The sequence below is a fragment of the Anneissia japonica genome, unplaced genomic scaffold, assembly GCF_011630105.1.
Source record: "Anneissia japonica isolate Jap-2015-1 unplaced genomic scaffold, ASM1163010v1 scaffold287714_len2871179_cov188, whole genome shotgun sequence".
Taxonomy (NCBI): Eukaryota; Metazoa; Echinodermata; class Crinoidea; order Comatulida; family Comatulidae; genus Anneissia; species Anneissia japonica.
Genome location: NW_022755542.1, coordinates 1,171,950 through 1,185,056, shown reverse-complemented (window position 1 = coordinate 1,185,056; position 13,107 = coordinate 1,171,950). Strand labels below are relative to the sequence as shown.

General features: G+C 33.0%; 1 protein-coding gene across 2 annotated transcripts in view; it reads right to left on the bottom strand.

Moving 5' to 3' along the window:
• Positions 1-12,102, bottom strand: part of LOC117123572 (CREB3 regulatory factor-like) — a 27,422-nt gene extending 15,320 nt beyond the window's left edge. Inside the window, exons 1-2 of one of the 2 annotated variants that reach the window (XM_033269552.1) lie at positions 11,602-12,102; positions 1,744-2,127 (exon numbers count right to left, since the gene is read on the bottom strand). The gene's annotated coding sequence lies outside the window, so the exon portion shown is untranslated. Of the gene's footprint in view, positions 1-1,743; positions 2,128-4,237; positions 4,350-11,601 lie in introns of those variants that run through there. The other variant, XM_033269553.1, reaches the window with a different exon arrangement.
• Positions 12,103-13,107: the final 1,005 nt, after the last annotated feature.

Genomic DNA, 13,107 nt, shown 5'->3' with positions numbered 1-13,107 from the left:
GGGGGGGGGGGGAATGTGCCATGCACTCTCTGGGTATGCCACTGTATGAAATCATAATGATAAAAAGCAAATTCAATCACAATAATACATTGAAACAAGTCATATGAAGTTTTCATAGAAATTGTCTCGGTTTCCTGAGTACAATATATCCAGCTAAAAACTAACCACACAGCTTGGACTTTAACCAAAAGTAAAGTTTTCCAGGATGTTCATACTGAATATATTTTGGTTAAACAAAACCAGCGTTCCATATGAACATGGCATAAGTTTGCAATAATAAAAAGGTCACTATGTGTAGAATATTTTAATACTTAATATCAGGTCACAATGTGTTAAAAACTGTGTAACGCATAATGTGCACATAATGTATTGTAATGAATAAAAATATCAGTTCTTGGTGTACTAACTTTGTCACATCTAACTTGAATATTGTTTCCATTTTACTCTTTATTAAATGGTATACAGTATGTTTATCAGGGTTTGTAGTGTTCACTGTATTTTTTACATGGCTCTAATTCCCTTGTAATTGAAGGTTGAGTAAACACATCAGTGAGTCAATAACCAGTGTTGTTGAACTTGCTAAAATAATGTAATATTTTATAATAAAACAATAATTAATTATAATAACTATATTAATTATAATATTTATTATTATTATTAATTATAATAATTATTTTATAATGCAATATTTTATAGATAAGGTGTCACAAAATGTCACTGTGTAAATTGTGAGCATGAAACTACATGATATTAAAATCATTAGACTTCAGTACTTTACAATTAAATGCCTAAATAATGTAGGCATGACTTCATGGCATTGCTCGTTTGTCATGTCAGGCTGAAATTCATGTTTATATTCTAAGGTTCTGTACAGCTATTCTTCTATGTTGAATAACTTCAGCTCTGCTTTAAAGTAGTGAATCAACACAAGTCACATTGTAGGCCCATTATTTAATACAAAATTATTTTTCTTACTATTTTTCTTACAATCAATCATTCTTGTTATTTTTATTATTATGATATGATATGCTATGCACTATATCATGATGGCATTTTGATGTACGGAGTCCACCTAATGAAAAACAACATTCAAGATCATTAATTATTGCGATTGCAGGTAGGCCTCTACTGGCAATGTTAACAATACAGTAATAATGACAATGCCAGCAGATTTAATGATTATCAGACAATGATGAATAATAATTTTGAATGATAATGATTATGATCATGATGATTATAGGTAAGGTGGTGTTGATCCAGCTAACGATATTAGGCCCTACATATAAGAATGTTATAATTAACATTACAGTTTGGTGTTAAAAAAAATTTACTTTGGAGAACCAAAAATACGTACTTGACTTACTGTACCCCTAATTTCATGTCATAACGTTACAGTAGAAAGTTCCTGCAATGTTGTATAAAAGTTATTTTGTGACATTACTAACCACAATGTTTGCGAACGTTACAGGAACGTTTTGTGCTTGCTGGGAATGATGATGATGATGACAATGCATTCTGGGGGGAATCAATCTATATAGCGTATCTTTGTAGTCACCAGAAACTGTATAGACATATTTTTAACTTTCTGATACATTTTATTTTATATATTTTAATCAAATTTTTATCGTAATTATTTTTAGTGTTTTTTGGTGTATGTTGGGACTTCTGGCTCACTGAGTCATAGGGCCTTTCTGTCAAATAAATAAATAAAATGAATGAAAAAAAATTAGAAATTAGACTTACAGTAGAATTTGGAATATTCAATGATGAATGGAAAGACAATCCACCACCATTTCTACGATCTTCACTTCTTGTCTTATGGCAAGTCTTACGGCTTAGCGTTCCAAGCCTGGTTGGCTGATTGCACAGAGCACGCTCCGTTCCTGGTAGGTACGGATTTGGAAGAGTGCGGCTGATTTTTCTCACCGGCTCGTTGTGTTTGTTAATGGAATCCTTCTTACTAGAGGAATCGCCTAAGCCCCCATGGGACCCGATATTCTCCTTCTCTGATTGCTGACCAACTCTCGGAGACCTACAAGAGGCCGTTATGTCCTTAGAGTAAACTTGTTTATCCACTTCTTCAGCTTTGTAAATAATTTATATAAGAATTTCAATTTTGATCTTTACCTGATGGAGAAAAACATTTATTTGTTTTTAATAAAAAATAGATAAACAAAATTTAATATTTCATTGAAATGCATATGTAACCCTTAACAGAAATAAAGATGGATTAAAGAAAGATTTCAAAGGCACTCAATTCCCTTCAATTTCATTGTAAACTAAAAATACTTGGGAATTATGTAGGTAAAAATTGCCCCGGAAAAAAGGCCCAGGAAAAAATGGCCCCGGTAAAAATGGCCCCAGTAAAAATGGCCCCAATTGACAATTAGGTAAAAATGGCCCAAATGAAAAAATTTAGTAATAGAAATAATATTTTTTTTTTAAATCTTCAAATATGTAAATACTAGCTGTAAAAAGCAAGAATTGAATCAATAACAAATACAGTTACACAACAGATGAAAATAATGTAGTGAGAGATTTTTGGAAAACAATGGCCATTGAATAACATTTTTTGATAGTAGAAGTAAGTTTTAAAAACGTTATTCCACTAACAAAGTAGAGGAATGACATACATACAGTACTTCAACTACCAAAATATGCAACTCATAGATAACCACAAAATTCACTTTTGTTAAGTTTCAAATGAATTTTTACATGTTATAAACAGTGCAAATAAACAGTAGTTAATGCATACATTGGATCAATTGTGTGTTTGAATCACAAGTTCATGTATGGGAAAAGGGAGAGGCTTACTTTCTCACAAACTTAGCAATAAATGTTCTGCTTAGAGTTACTTCAAAGAAGTATTTGTTAATCAAATATTGTTTTTAAAGTAAACTGAATAATTAGGAATAGGCCTACATTTATTTAAGCAACTTATTTAATTGCATGCTTGGTTTTTACTCCCCGCCAACTAAATTGAAGACAGTAACTAGAACTATACTAAATAATGTAAACTGAGATACTATAATAATACATATGTAAATATGGCAATTATGCTAAGAATTAAAATGGCGTCTAATTATGAGGGTAAGGTAATTATGGTAGGATTTATTTCTAAATTCCACAAACCTCCCAAAACACACTGTAGAAAACCAAACAATTCAATTTTGATCGACTCACTTGGTATATCAATAAGAAATTAAATATTCATAAGAAAATATTTTTTTGGCTAAAATGTTGATTTTTTTTGGTGAAAAAAATACTTGGAAGTACACCACAAACCTTCAAACACACTGCGAACCCCATCCAAACCCTTTAATTATGATTGTAGAACTCTCTATTTCTAAAAAAAAAAAAATAATTTGACGTTCATATAAACTCATTGTTTGTGGGGTTTACCAATACCCGGATTGAATTTCTGGAAAATTGTGATTCCGCTTCCGTGAAATTGGCCACAAATAAATTATTTTAGTATTAATAAATGCATGATTTATGTTGAAAAAAAAAATTAAAAGTGTTATTCATGACTTTTTTTTATCTTTGAATATTTTATCATTGAATATGTAATTCCTGCAAAAAGTAAAATGTAAATGGCAATTTATTTGATGTTAGATTCTTTTTTAAAAACTAAATTATTTCAGTTAAAAAAAATGCATATAATGATTTTAAAAAAATCAGTTTTAATACAGAATTTTATTATTTTCATTTTTACCTACCTGTCATTTGGGGCCATTATTACCGGGGCCATTTTTACCAGGGCCATTTTTTCCGGGGCCATTCTTACCATACATCACTAGGCCACCAAGCACAAGGTCGCTGGTCTAGTGGTTAAGACATCAGGCGCTAGTTACCTGGAGGTCGTAGGTACGATTTCCACCCAAATCACTTGCAAATTTATTCGCTAGTACAGTATTTGGTATTTGGGGACGTAGTGAGTATTCAGTATGATAAACATCAGGTAGGGCAAAACATCACATCAAAGCTCAAAATGGTTATTTTATATTACGGTTAACGAACGTAGGAAGGTTAAATAATTGTATGTTTCAACTTTTCTACTACTACTAAAAAAAGTCTACTTGTTCCTAATGTCAATAAACGAATATTTTCTCTTAATAGTTGAAATTTGTTTTCATACAATATATGTAATAATACTACATGATATCTAAATTTAAAATAAAGCAAAAAATACTTGACACTTTGATATTAACTGATTAACATCTTTGTACATACTTACAATTAACTGTCAAGTAAAATTTTCAAAGATATTCCACTGTTTTTTGGGAAAGTTTAATAATACCTCGGTCTACCCACAATGGCTGTCAAAGCTGTCTTTGTTTACATTGATCAGCTGGTAAAGTATTTTGACCTTGGCAAAGTGTTTTGTACAGATGCATTGAAGCATGCAAAATAATGCATCAATTAAGAGACAGACTCTATGAATATGAAAATATATTATAGCCGAAAAAATGGGTGTTCCTTACACCCATTTTTGGGCTAACACAAATATACTTTTTAAAAACATTAATTTCAATGGGAAAACACCCAGGAAAATCTGGCAGAAATCCAATCATACGACTGAATCCATGATCATCCAGTTTAAAAATAATTGAATTCTCTCTTTGTGTAGCAAAAAACAAGAAAGTAAAAGACCTTATTCTTTTCTTTAGTAAAAAATGGAGAGAAATTTTATATACTGTAGGACTATTAGTATTTTATTTGGCCTTATAAAATGTCATATATGCGCCTACTAGTGCCCTATAAACAGGTAATCATGTAAATTACTAAGATTGAATTTGTTGGCATTGATGGTACATTTGGCCTTTTGATTGACTGATAAACTGATAAATAGCTTTTTGATATTAACACTGTGAGGCTCCACCTGTGAACTGTTCCAATTCAATTAGTGATTTACTGAGGGAAGAGCAAGGGAAACAGGAAGAACATTGAGAATGGTCACAGCAAGGAGAACTTCCAGTGGTGGCTCAAAAAATTTGTGGACAGTGGTACAAGTCAGACAGGAGAACCTTGTTCAGGGTCCAGGAATAAAACCCTGGTGTTCATGGGGAGAGGTTTTTATTGCTTGATGGCCCAAAATTGTGTTTTTAGACCACAATATTAGGGACTGGCAATCAAAATAACACTAATGTTTTTTCAAGTCTGACGACCTTGGCATGGCATGGGAACAACAGGTGTCAGGCCTGTCCGACAGGGAAAATTCCCACCTAACCCGTGCCCCACCTAAATAAAGTTACATATTGCAATGCCCTACATCTTGATAAATTTTCCAGTACCGTGGATACTCGAATAAAGCACCGCAGCACTTCGGTGTGGTGCCTCGTATTCAAGAGCGTTGCTTATTCAAGAGCCAATATTAAAAAATATTGGCATGATGCCTTCCATGCTCATTTCCATGGTACCTATCTCACATATTCCCGCGGTTGGACCTGAATAACCCTGACTATCTATGATTGGGACATTATAAAGATATGACTTGTGTCTTCAATTATTTCTTCATTTGAATGCTATATACATTGTATTTGAAATGCAAGGTGTTTCTTAAAGTGTTTCATTATACACAGGGTAATATTTACTCCCATGCTTGTTAATCTTACGTATTCCTGTGGACCAATCAGGACTATCTATACTTGGGACATTATAAAGATATGACTTGCATCTTCATTGTATTATTTCTTCATGTGAACACTGTACACATTGTATTTAAAACCGTTTCTCAGTGTTTCATTATACACAGGGTAATATTTACTCTTGTTTAAGCGCTATGGCACTTATTCAAAAGCGGCGCTGAGTGAAATAAAAATCATGTTCGGTGCGGCGCTCATTCGAGAATTTACGGTCAAAATACTTCAACTGAGAAAACACTACAAATTAATAATACATAAACACAAATGAAGGGCTTTGAGAAGAAGCACCACAATACATTAATAGCTTATTAATGTTGCAGACTATTATTATTTAAGAGATGAGAAATATTAATAATGAAGCTCATTAAAATACATGACATAGGCTATATTCACATGAAAGATTGACATGATGAGAGTAGGCTTGCAGATCTATATACAGTACATGAATCATACACTATAAGCTCCTAAGAAAGCCTCTAGAAGCAGCTCCGTCTTGAGTTTCTCAGAAATGAACTCAATTACCCAGATTATAGTCACATAAGAAAATCTCATGGATTCTTAATTAATGCGGCCTTTCTGATCTTTATTTTTTCATAATCTTGTTTTCAGACACTAACTTTGTGATTTTTCCTAAAATTATTCTTAAGTTTAGAAAGAAGCCATTGTTCTTTTGATAACATTATTATAAATATAATGTAATCCAGCCTCAATAACACATATTCTGCAAGTCACGTCCCAGTTGCTAAGAATCGCTTTTGACAATGACAAGCATTTGACCTTGACTTTGCCCTAAAATGGAAAAACTAGTCAACTGCTTCTTAACATACTAAAATGATTTATTTGGTACTGCATTATTGATGTGAAGTCTATGCATCTCATTCGAGATGAAAATTTTAAACTGACCAATGCTTCTCAAGGATGCATCCATCATTCCTCCGGCACAAACATCAGGTTTGAAACTTATGGCAAGAGGTTCTATTGAGTTTCTTCCCACCTTCATTAAAAGAGAGGAGAAAGCAGAACTATACAAGACAAAATATTCCCATTGTTCAAATTCGAGGGTTCTGCTTATTACTACAATCTCATTGTTTTTTGTATTTTTTTGTGTTTCATTGAACAGTACACTAAATATTTCAAACGAAGAATACAGAGGGTTGTTCCGTAGCATACAGTATAAGGAGATTGAACAGCTTTAATTAACAGCACCCCTGGATACGTTACATAGAGTTGTCGTTTACAGAATGGACAATTCATTTTTACGATGATCTATTTAATTCCCCTTACTAGGTGACTAAAGGTACAATCTTGTACTGTACAGGAAATGAAAACAGACAGAAAATAACCACTCGCACTGCACTTTGCAAACAAAAATATGAGAGAAAATATAATATTCAGCAACTCTTGATCTGGCATTCTGTATACATAAATTAAATTGTAATAATACCGGTACTGTACTGCATTACAAACCTATTCCAAACTGCAATGACTCATCACTTCCCGTTGGAATAAAAATATGAGTTCTCTTTAAATAAAGTCTCATTATGTGGTTTGGGAGAGCAGCCGGTTTTACTGTAGTCATGGGAAAAAAATGGTGATTGTAGGATTTGAACCCATTACCCTGGATTTGGAAGGCAAGCATGTTTCTGTAGTCACAAGTTTCTACTCAACAGTTATGATATTATTACTGTGATCAAGTAAAATAGAACAGCAAATATGTTTCTCATCAAAAGACATGAATAATACCATTTTGATATTTGGTTAAAACCCTTGGAAAGTTCCATCAGCAAGAACTAAATTGGACCACTAGAGCGTTTTATTGGATGTTAAGATTTATTTTACCCTTTCAGATGAGCAAGTGAATGTTTTTTTTAAATGCTTGATATTTTTCTCAGAATTATCACTGGCAGTTACTTCAGCTATATTAATTTGAATGTCAGACATAAAATTAGGGAAATCCATTCCGATCTATGCTGCTGCCTAAGAATAAAAAAAATTACTGTACCGGTATCGCATTCAGATAGAAGATCTAGAGGCTTTGCTGGCCTCCATACACCTGTCCCGTGGCCCTGATCCACTCTCGGCGGCCCTGTGTTGATTCAGCAGTGGTGGATCCATGATTTTTTTATGTTTGGGGGGGGGGGGGAAAGAGCTACAGTACCACTGGTCCCTGGAACCCAAATATCCAGGTTGAATGAAGGCAACAAGAATTATTATTATTAAATCTTGAATACCTTTAATAATTATTAAAATGTTTTGTCACTGTTTTTAATGTTAAAATTCAAGCGATTTAAAATAATATGTACATAGTATAGACCATACATTCTAGAAACAAATAGTATCTCTTCTCTTTGATACTGCATACAGTACAATACTCATAAAAAAAAGACATTCAACATGAAAACAACCTGCCAACATAAGTATTACTGTGCATGATTAAGCATTGCAATTCATGAATTATTTGCACATTCGAAGTGCTATAATAAAAAAAAAACATTATCTAGCCTTGACCTTTTGAACTAAAACACAACACATCTGTACTGGATATACTTATTATTACGCATTCATTGCTTCTATATACATTAGATTGTTTCTATATTCGATGAAGTGTTTCTATATTCATTGGAGTGTTTGCATATTCATTGGAGTGCTTGTACATTCATTGGAGTGCCTGTGTATTCGTTGGTACTGTTTGTATAATCGTTGAAGTGTTCAAGGTTGCCCTTTTGGCGTTCCATACTTGATGGGTTAAGTACCTGGCAGTAGCCCCTGTCGGCCAAATCCTATTGCCACTCCGAGCATATACGAGAATGGCAGTACACATTTTGTTTAAAATAAAATGCAACAACAATCTTGAAATTCTCAAAAAGTTCAACTTCAGAAATCAAACATTTAAATTGCCAGTTAACAATATTCTTATTAAAGAACTATGGACGTGCAATAAAATGCCATTTTGTAGACAATTTACTCTATAACGCTATTACACTACAGGAGGTTCTAATGCATTGGAGTTATTATGCACACATTATGGAATTACCCCAGAAAAAGCCATGTATATAAATAAGTAGTAAACCCATAATTGCCTTTGTGCATTTATGTAGTGATGCTTCTTTTGTTGAAAAAATTAGATACTGTATCATCTTTTGTGACATGATGCAAAGTTTAGAAACTCTTGGTTATTGAAGATGATCCCTGACTGACTTGCTTAATTACACTTACCTGGGTGGCTTACCAGGCAATTAAGAAAAGCATTATCTGTAGTTCATGATAAATTGATTACTTGTCATGATGAATTTCTGCATGTAGTTTATATTGTGATAAAAATTCACAAAGTAGAGATATCAATGGAAAATATTTAAGTAAGGGAACACGAATTTAACATGTCAGACAGGCTATGCCCCTGTCTACCACAACTTCTCTGACCATAAAAAAAAATTAGGGTACTGTAATACCATCCCCTATTTGGTGGTTGCTAGGTGGGGTATTCTGCATTGACGAATTCTGACTAGCACTTTGTATCTGAACAAGAATCCAGAAAAAAACAAAAGAAAGAAATGAAGAAAATCCTAATCTACATTGATTCCACTAGTGAATAACCTAGCAAAGCATCTCCAGTGAGATGGGAGGGGTACACCAACAGATCTCCAACTGGGCATCTCTTCTGTGCACTCACGCCGTACTGTATCAGCCAACACACAAGTTACCTTTTGTATCGGATAGGCTATCAATTAATCAAAAGTTGTGAAGGGACGTAGTTATGGTGGGCGGGGCCACCCAGTCTTGAAAGCTAATTTCATGGCCCTCCACACAACCTTACTAACCCACTTTTCCATGCTTAAAATCCAGTCTTATCATTTAGAGTTTACCAACGTTATCACCCACCCACCCTTAAAATATCTATCATCTATCCTTATAGTTGTCTAGCTACAACACCGTGTGGATGATTAAGAAACAACTTTTGTCTTCCTCTTCAGTGCATGACCACTTTCATAATCCTTATGTGTATCATTATGAACTATCATCAGTAATTAAAATTCCAATACCATGACTCAATAAAGTCCATATATTGAGGCATATGGAATTAATCATACAGTATTGGTGGGTAGACATTATTTACAGCTGCTCAGATATTACCATATGTGGCTGAGGTGCCAAGTTGAGAAAGTCTTTGCAGAAAAAAATCTCCATTCCCATCCCCTTCTCTGCAGGACAAAGTAAATGGTAGAATATATTTGATTTGTAAACATGAGTTACTTTAATGCTAGAACTACAGATTTGTTATCAAAGTAATATTAATAATGAATATTCAAGTACTGTACAATAACATTTATTAGAATAAAAAAGAAGGAATCAAAAATACTACAATAAATTTCGGAGAGTTGCAAAGGTAGTTAAAAATGACCAGGGAAAATGTGGTGAACAATATGAAAATTACGAGATTACAAGATTTCCAAGAGATTTTAGTCTTTTCCAGTTGACATTTCTTTAATAAGCAGAAATGGAAGCCCTGTAATCGAACAAAATATCTTAGTTGTTACAACATTCCCCTACATCATCAAAGGATCTACTATAAGCATTGATAGAAAAACATGGATATTTGCCAAAGAGTTTTAAAAATTTAATACTATTTAAACATTTTTTTAAAAAACTTTTACAAGGATTTGAAGGATAGACAAATTAGGTATTGAAAAATCAATCAAATTTTATCTTGTTATCTTTGCTGGAAATTTTGACTACTGTCGGGTAATATTTATTTTATTCTCATTCAAGAACAGTACATTTTCAGTAATCTTCTGGTACAGACTAGTTATGATTTAAGACTGGCTATTTGAAATGTACTTCATAAAAGTGGTCCTCTTATATTTAAGAGACACATTTTTTTTTATGAATTTTTGTTATTCTTAATATTATTATGTATGAATGATGAAGAAATAATCTTATGTTTTCTCTACATAGTTAAGTTTGTACGCCTAAGTGCCACCTGGACCTCCGTTCTCATAGAAAACCCAGCATACCCAGGTTTTACATAGTAGGTATGTGGCAGACTAGGTCCCCATCCCCATCCCCCTCCTTGCAACATTCTACCTACCACAGGGATCAACAAAGGTTTCTTTTGATTTTATGGACAGATTATCATTGGAAGCATATCATGATGCATGTGTGACTGTTTTTTGCTAACATAATCCAGCTGGGTAGATTCTGCCACAACCAGGTCAATCTGTCAAAAACATATGGTACCTGGAAATTCCACTTCCATTCCTACTAGAAGAATTATAATATAAAATCTAATTAAGTCCAAGACACGAACAATAAACAACACACAAAACCAATACAGACAGTTAATTACATGCTGGTGATTGGAAACAGAACAACATATTTCCTGACCTTTTGCTAAAATGCCAACAATCTACTTACTACACTACACTACTATAATAGGCCTAGTCGATGATAACTACGTATTACATAGGATAGTTGGATTAAAAATAATCTATGCTTAGGCATAATAATATATTGTTTTGTTTCTCAACAAAACAGATAAAGATAAAAAAAAAACACACAGATATACAGCCCAAAAACGATTATGGCTAGGCCTACCTAGCCTATCACCATCCGTCATCATGAGCTAGGCCAGGCAGGCATTATTGTCATGATGATCAAAGCAAAAACTCCCTGATCAAGTCAGGCATAACATTAAACATAAACACATGATTAATAAATAGAAATTAATGGATTTTGTAGGTCAGAGAAACTATAATAATCGAAAATAAAAACTGCCAGACGCAAACGCAACAATAAATTGAACTATCGTATAATGAAAGAATGTACAGTACTACTGTTTCTAAAGACTAAATCATTCAGCTCGGCTTAGGCTAAGTCTAGCTAAGCCAAAGATGAAATGAAAACATTACCACCTCTTCGCGGCCTCGAATGATGACAGCAAACCCCCAGAGTTTCTTACCTGTCTGATCCGTAAATTTCCAGTCTCAAAATACAATAAACCTAAGCCCAACAACTGTACAGTTTACAGACTATTCAACGATAATTTAACAATGATACACAGGTTAACTCCTCTGCTTCAAACCAACAAAACACTGGAATTTCCCCAAACTAATTATTCTTCTGTTTGGAGGAGGATTTGTTATGGTCCTGTCAGAGATATCGCAATAAATATGCTGATGAGATAAAATTTGCATTAACCAATGAAATTGCTCGCATTTGGGGGCTCGTCCCTACGAACCGCCTTGATTGATTACATAATAGTTGCGAGAATTTACATCAAAACATAATAAACTTGTCTCCGTCTGCGCTAATACACCAGGTAAATTAATAAATGAAAAGACTAAAAGCGTGTCAATCCTGATATTTCATTCAACCATTCTCATAAATTCGCCGAATTTTAGTCAAATTAGTAACTACAGTCCTTGAAAATTGTTCATCTCACTATGATTATTATTCTCTGCAATCTGTTTCGTAATCACGCCCTGTTGTTTCCAGTTTGAAGCAGGATATGGTGCGTCATTGGTCACGAGCTAGCATGTGACAGACTTATTTATAGCTAACTCCGACGTCCATGTATCCAAGAGTAACAAGAACGTATTTCTAAACGTTAGCAAATTCCATGATATATTTAAGTTTTATTTAATTCATTTCTTTAAGTCGAGAAAACCAAGTGTAAATAATCAGATTTTTAAGTATTACTGCATGTTGATTTGAAGAATTTTAACAAAATAATTTTTAAAAACATGGCGAATCTTCACGAAGAGACAGTTTATTATTGCACCATCCTTGTGTTGTGTAATACTCAAGTCACGTTCATGTTTTGGTAACGGGCGTTGACCTTTCAATGCCCTTGGCGATAACAAATATGCATATTCTCTGTAAAGTGGGGCCAGTGAAGGTTTATGAATATATCAGTCATCAATTTAAATAAGAAACTTATAGTTTAATATACTATAAATTCAAAAATGAAAGGGCGTTGGGTATGTTAAATCACTGATTTATCAAATATACTGTATTTTTTTTATTAGCTTTTTAAAAAATATACTATTTTAGTTTGTTATTGCTTGTTATGAAGATAATCTGTAAAGAAATCAAAATTATATTGTTGAGAAAAAATGCTGTAATTATTAGATAATCTCGTTATGGTAATATTATCAAAGGTAATGATAATACCAGTGCTCTTAAAAACTCTTCCATTATAAAATGAAAAGTTTGATCATCAAAAAAATCCTATTAACCAAAAACAAAGAACAAAGAATAACACAAGCTAATTAGGTATATAATAATTTCGAACACTGTATTTACATCTCTTTGATTATACATATATATATTCAACTGTTGATGATTTATATATATATATATATATATATATATTTAAATTTAATTACAGAAATATAGTCAAATTTAATACAGAAAATTCACAAACGTTTTCGGCCACAGGCCTTCATCAGGTGGCAAATATATA